Below are 7,030 nucleotides of genomic sequence, written 5' to 3' on the forward strand. Positions count from 1 at the left end.
ATAAACTAAAGAGTAGCAAATCACCTGGACCGGATGGTATGCATCCCAGGATACTGAAGGAACTCAAAAATGAAATTTCTGATCTATTAGTTAAAATTTGTAACCTATCATTAAAATCATCCATTGTATCTGAAGACTGGAGGGTGGCCAATGTAACCCCAATATTTAAAAAAGGCTCCAGGGGCAATCCGGGTAACTATTGACCAGTGAGCCTGACTTCAGTGCTGGGTAAAAGAGTGGAAACTATTCTGAAGATCAAAATCGTAGAGCATATAGAAAGACATGGTTTAATGGAACACAGTCAACATGGATTTACCCAAGGGAAGTCTTGCCTAACAAATCTGCTTCATTTTTTTGAAGGGGTTAATAAACATGTGGATATAGGTGAACCAGTAGATGTAATGTATTTGGACTTTCAGAAGGTGTTTGACAAAGTCCCTCATGAGAGGCTTCTAAGAAAACTAAAAAGTCATGGGATAAGAGGTGATGTCCTTTGGTGGATTACAAACTGGTTAAAAGACAGGAAACAGAGAGTAGGATTAAATGGTCAATTTTCTCAGTGGAAAAGGGTAAACAAACAGTGGAGTGCCTCAGGGATTTGTACTTGGACCGGTGCTTTTCAATATATATATATATATATAAACGATACGACGAGTGAGGTTATCAAATTTGCGGACGATACAAAATTATTAAGAGTAGTTAAATCAGAAGCGGATTGTGATACATTACAGGAGGACCTTGCAAGACTGGAAGACTGGGCATCCAAATGGCAGATGAAATTTAATGTGGACAAATGCAAAGTGTTACATACAGGGAAAAATAACCCTTGCTGTAGTTACACAATGTTAGGCTCCATATTAGGAGCTACCACCCAGGAAAAAGATCTAGGCATCATAGTGGATAATACTTTAAAATCGTCGGCTCAGTGTGCTGTAGCAGTCAAAAAAAGCAAACAGAATGTTAGGAATTATTAGGAAGGGAATGGTTAATAAAACGGAAAATGTCATAATGCCTCTATCGCTCCATGGTGAGACTTCACCTTGAATTCTGTGTACAATTCTGGTCGCCACATCTCAAAAAAAAAAAAAAAAGATACAGTTGCAATGGAGAAGGTACAGAGAAGGGCAACCAAAATGAAAAAGGGGATGGAACAGCTCTCCTATGAAGAAAGACTGAAGAAGTTAGGCCTGTTCAGCTTGGAGAAGAGATGGCGGAGGGGGGATTTGATAGAGGTCTTTAAGATCATGAGATGTCTTGATCAAGTAGATGTGAATCGGTTATTTACACTTTCAAATAATAGAAGGACTATGGAGCACTCCATGAAGTTAGTATGTGGCACATTTAAGACTAATCGAAGAAAATTCTCACTCAACGCACAATTAAGCTCTGGAATTTGTTGCCAGAGGATGTGGTTAGTGCAGTTAGTATATCTGTGTTTAATAAAGGTTTGGATAAGTTCTTGGAGGAGAAGTCCATTAATGGCTATTCCCTGTACGTACCTGGATCAGTCCAGACAGTGGGTTATGTCCCCAATCCAGCAGATGGAGTCAGCACAAGCTTTGAGGGGGCGTATCCATATATACTACTACCCCCTCTGCAGGAGTTCAGTATCTTCTAACTCCAGCAGATGCGAGTAGGGGAATCAGGCTTCCCCTCTTTTTCCTTCTTTCTCATTTTCTTGCTTGATTATCTGGCTTGTTGCTGTCTTTTTCTTGTGGATCAAGTTTGTATCAATTTTGTACTAAGTAAAAAAAAAAAAAAAAAAAAAAGAATAGTAAGGCAGGGGCCTTTCAACTTCTGGGGAGTGGCTTCTCTTCCTTGTCTCTTCTCTGCGGCCTTGCTGTTTATTTCTCGTTGCAGCCAGGGGTAAGTTGGTTTTCCTTTGCAGTTTTTCCCTTCACAGCTCAGCCCCCGGTGCCCGCGAAAGCCGGTGGAGCCGGCCTCTTCGCTTTTACTCCCTCACCCGCGGCCATTTTACAGCTCCTCATGGGCTGCTGCGGCGCTTAGGAAAAGACGTCTGGGGCGGGTTGTGTGGCCGGGAAGGCCCCCCCGCGGCACCCTCCTCTATTTTCGGTCAGCGGGCAGTGCGGACCGACCGGGCCCCCCTGCAGCAGCGCTTTTGTGCGCGTGGCCCCCCCCCCCCCCCGAGGCTTTTTCACATTTTTTTGGAGCCGTTTTCTTGTCTCCCACAGCGATCCCGATGCCGCGGCCGTCATGCTGTGCGGCCTGCGGCGACCCGGGGTCCCGGATTTCCCGGGAGGGCATCTGCGCGCAATGCCTTCCCGGGGCGGAAGGTACCTCACAGTCCCTGACTGATTTCTCTTTTTTGCCCGGGCGGTGCGGGCCGGCCACTCCGTCATTTTTGGCGGGAACGGCGGCCATTTTACACTCTGAGCGCCCTGAGGCGCAGGCCACGAGGGAGAACGGATCCCGGGAGGATTCTACAAGCGGGGGTGCTCCCCCGATTTTGGGGCAGGAACCAAGCACCCAGAGCCAGGGAGCAGGAACCACGCTGTTCCTCGAAGCGCACCCGAGCAGGCCGGGGTTCTCTCCGGAGTTTATCCTGCTCATGCATACCGCTTATCTGCAGGGGCTGGAAGTGCCTGTGGGACCCCCCCTCCTAAGATCCCACGGATGTCGCCCTCGACGCCGGCCCCACCCTCCCACCCGAGTCCGCTCTGCGTCCGCGGCAGTGGGGGCGGTGCCGGACCCAGCGGGACATGGACCTGACCTCCCGGATGGGGGACAAGGGGATGGCACGCAGGACGGGGATGATCCGCGTACCCTACGCCTCTTCCAGAGGGAAGAGCTGGACGACCTCATCCCGCAGATCATTCAGGAATTAGATTTGGACCCGCCACCAGACCCACCTGCCCCAGTAGCTCCCGCTGTCGTCACTTCTTCAAAGAAGGGAGATCCAGTCCTGGCGGCACTCCGGCCGAGGGCTCGGGCCTTTCCCATTCATGACTCGTTTTTACAACTTCTCACCAGGGAATGGGACACCCCGGAGGCCTCCCTGAAGAGCAGCCGGGCCATGGAAAAGCTGTACCCGCTCCCCGAAGATTTTCTGGACTTCATCAAGGTCCCAAAGGTGGACTCCGCAGTGTCGGCGGTCACGAAGAGGACGACTATCCCAGTAACGGGAGGTGCGGCGTTGCGGGACACACAGGATCGTAAGTTGGAAGTTTTCCTTAAGCGGGTCTTCGAGGTCTCCGCACTGGGTAAGCGGGCGGTGATGTGCAGTTCGCTTGCCCAGCGGGCTAGTCCCCTTTGGGTGCAACAACTCCTCACATCTCAGGTCCTGCCGGCCGATGAGGCTGCCCAGGCAGATCGACTAGAAGCCGCAGTGGCGTATGGGGCGGACGCCTCGTACGACCTCTTTCGGGTCCTCGCAAGATCCATGGTTTCGGTAGTGGCAGCACGACGGCTACTGTGGCTACGCAACTGGGCGGCTGATACGTCCTCTAAGTCCAGTCTGGGCTCTCTTCCCTTCAGGGGCAAGTTCCTCTTCGGGGAGGATGTGGACCAGATCATCAAGTCCCTGGGGGAGAACGCTGTTCATCGGCTGCCGGAGGATAGGTTTCGACCATCCAGAGCGTTTTCTTCTTCTCGGACCAGAGCCAGAGCGCAACGGCGCTACAGGGGATACAGACAGGCGGGCTCCCGTCCATCCGCCCCCAGGTCTCAGCCCTGGTCGCGCTCCATTCGCGGGCGTCGGCCCGCACGCACTGCTCCCGGACCCGGGAACCCCTCTACCAAGTCTTCACAATGATGCCAGTCTCGCCCACTCCCCTGTCCCCAGGATTGGGGGCCGGCTAACGTATTTCTACGCGGAGTGGGCGCGGATCACCTCGGACCAGTGGGTCCTGGATACCATAAAACACGGCTACGCATTGGAATTTGTCCGCCCCCCGCAGGGAAGGTTCATCTTTTCTCCCTGTGGCTCGGACCTCAAGAGAAGAGCGGTGCAGCTGACTCTGGACAGACTCCGGGAGATAGGCGCTATTGCGCCCGTGCCCTTCGGAGAGGTGGGCTCAGGCCACTATTCCATCTATTTCGTCGTGCCAAAGAAGGACGGTTCCTTCCGGCCTATCCTAGACCTCATCCGCCCGGACCACCACCGTTTCCTTCGTTTCAAAATCCTGGCCCGGCATTTTCAGTTCACGGCTCTCCCGTTCGGATTGGCGCCGGCGCCGCGCACCTTCACCAAGATCATGGTAGTCGTGGCTGCAGCTTTCTGGAAGGAGGGCATCCTGGTTCATTCTTATCTGGACGATTGGCTCATCCGGGCGAAGTCATTCGATCATGGACGCTCAGCGGTGACTTGAGTAGTACGGTTTCTACACTCCCTGGGATGGGTAGTGAACTTCTCCAAGAGCTCCCTCATGCCCTCCCAACGCTTGGATTTTTTGGGGGCGACCTTCGACACCCTACTGGGCAAGGTTTTTCTGCGCCAGGACAAGGCTCAATCCTTGCGGGATCACACAAGACTGTTCTCTGCGTTACCAGAGCCCACCTCCTGGGACTACCTACAACTCCTGGGAGTGATGGGGTCCACCATCGACCTTGAACCTTGGGTTTTCGCGCACCTCAGGACCTTACAGTGGGCGCTCCTCTCCCGTTGGAAACCAGTATCGCAGGACTACCAGATGATTCTCCCGCTCCCGCAGAATGCCAGGGACAGTCTGGGCTGGTGGTTGGATCCGCCGAACCTGGCCCGTGGCGTGTCCCTCGATCTGCCAAATTGGGTGGTGGTGACTACCGATGCCAGTCTAGCAGGCTGGGGTGCAGTCTGCGATCGAAGCGCCACGCAGGGGACGTGGTCCACGGTGGAGGCGAAGTGGTCAATCAACCGTCTGGAAACCAGAGCGGTCCGGCTAGCTCTGCGACATTTCCTCCTGCTTCTTCAGAACCGGGAAGTCAGAATCCTATCGGACAACGCTACCACCGGGGCCTACATCAACCGACAAGGAGGCACACGCAGCCCGCAGGTCGCGCTCGAGGCGGCGCTGCTGATGCAATGGGCAGAGAGTCATCTCGTTCGGCTAGCGGCCTCGCACATCGCCGGGGTGGACAACGTCCAGGCGGACTTCCTCAGTCAACAACTGCTGGACCCAGGAGAGTGGTCTCTCTCCGACAAAGCGATGCAACTTCTCGTCCATCGGTGGGGAGCCCCCCACTTGGATCTGATGGCATCCGCTCTCAACGCCAAGGCTCCACGCTTCTTCAGTCGCCGGAGAGAGCGCGGAGGGAGTGGATGCCCTGGTCCTTCCGTGGCCCCCACATCTTCTGCTCTACGCTTTTCCACCGTGGCCCCTGGTGGGCAGGATGCTCCGCAGAATAGAAAGCCATCAGGGGATCGTGGTCTTCGTCGCTCCAGAATGGCCCAGGCGACCCTGGTTTGCAGACCTGCTACAGCTGGTGATTGACGGGCCAATCGGGCTGGGGCACCTCCCCCAGCTCCTACATCAGGGCCCGGTATTTTTCGAGCAGACAGAACTCTTCTGTCTTGCGGCCTGGCTTTTGAGAGGCGCCGCCTCCGGCGTCGGGGCTACCCGGAGGCGGTAGTATCCACGCTATTGCGGGCACGAAAGACATCGACGTCGGCGGCCTACGTTCGAGTCTGGAAGGTGTTCGAGCTGTGGTGTACCAGCCAGGCCACGAGACCCGCTAAGGCTTCTGTACCTCAGATCCTTCAGTTTCTACAGGCGGGAGTGGAAAAAGGGCTCGCCTATAATTCACTACGGGTTCAGGTGGCCGCCCTTGGTTCGCTGTTGAGCGATGGGGACTCTCTCTTCTACAGCATCCTGACATTGCTCGTTTTCTCAAGGGTGTCAAGCATATGCGTCCTCCGTTACGGGACCCTTGTCCCTCCTGGAGTCTTAACCTTGTGCTTCGCTCCCTGTCGGGACCACCGTTTGAGCCGCTGCGCAGCGCAACGATAAAGGATCTCACTCTCAAGACTGTATTTCTTGTGGCCATCTGTTCCGCTTGACGCATCTCGGAGCTGCAGGCTCTGTCGTGTAGAGAGCCCTATCTCCGTTTCTCCGACTCTGGAGTTTCGCTTCGCACCGTTCCCTCCTTCCTTCCGAAGGTGGTTTCTGCATTCCATGTGAACCAGACGGTAGAGTTGCCGTCCTTCTCCTCCTCAGAGCCGAAGTCTCTCCGTCTCTTGGATGTCAAGCGCACTCTGCGCCTCTATCTGGAGGCTACAAATGAGTTCCGGATCTCTGACCATCTCTTTGTACTCTGGTCCGGTCCTAAGAAGGGGTCTCAGGCTTCGAAGACTACCTTTGCCAGATGGCTGGAGGCCGGCATTGCTGCTTCCTACATTGGGGCGGGACGGACTCCCCCACCCGGCATCGTAGCGCATTCTACACGTTCTCAGGCGGCTTCCTGGGCGGAGGCTCGCTCGGTATCCTCTCTAGAAATTTGTAGAGCAGCCACCTGGAAATCGTTACACACGTTCTCGAGGCACTATCGTCTGCACCTCGCCTCTTCGGTCTCTGGACATTTTGGCGAGCAGGTTCTCCGAGCAGGCCTCGCAGGACCCCACCCGATTTAGGGAAGCTTGGGTACATCCCACTGTCTGGACTGATCTAGGTACATACAGGGAAAAGAAAATTATTACTTACCTGCTAATTTTCGTTCCTGTAGTACCATGGATCAGTCCAGACGCCCACCGCGTTTGGGTTCTTGATCCTGCTCAGCTCTGCGCTACTTCTTACTCACAGTGTTCTGTGTCTTCACAGTCGTTTCTTTTTTGCTGTTTTTTCACAGCTCCCTACAAGTTGGTAGGATGTTTGCAGTTACTTGTTGCGGTTACAATTGTTTTAATTATCTGTTTCCACAAACTTGATCCTTCGGGGGTTTCTACTCGGGCTTTGATATACTCGATACTGAACTCCTGCAGAGGGGGTAGTAGTATATATGGATACGCCCCCTCAAAGCTTGTGCTGACTCCATCTGCTGGATTGGGGACATAACCCACTGTCTGGACTGATCCATGGTACTACAGGAACGAAAATTA

This window comes from Rhinatrema bivittatum, chromosome 2 (assembly GCF_901001135.1).
Source record: "Rhinatrema bivittatum chromosome 2, aRhiBiv1.1, whole genome shotgun sequence".
Classification (NCBI taxonomy): Eukaryota; Metazoa; Chordata; class Amphibia; order Gymnophiona; family Rhinatrematidae; genus Rhinatrema; species Rhinatrema bivittatum.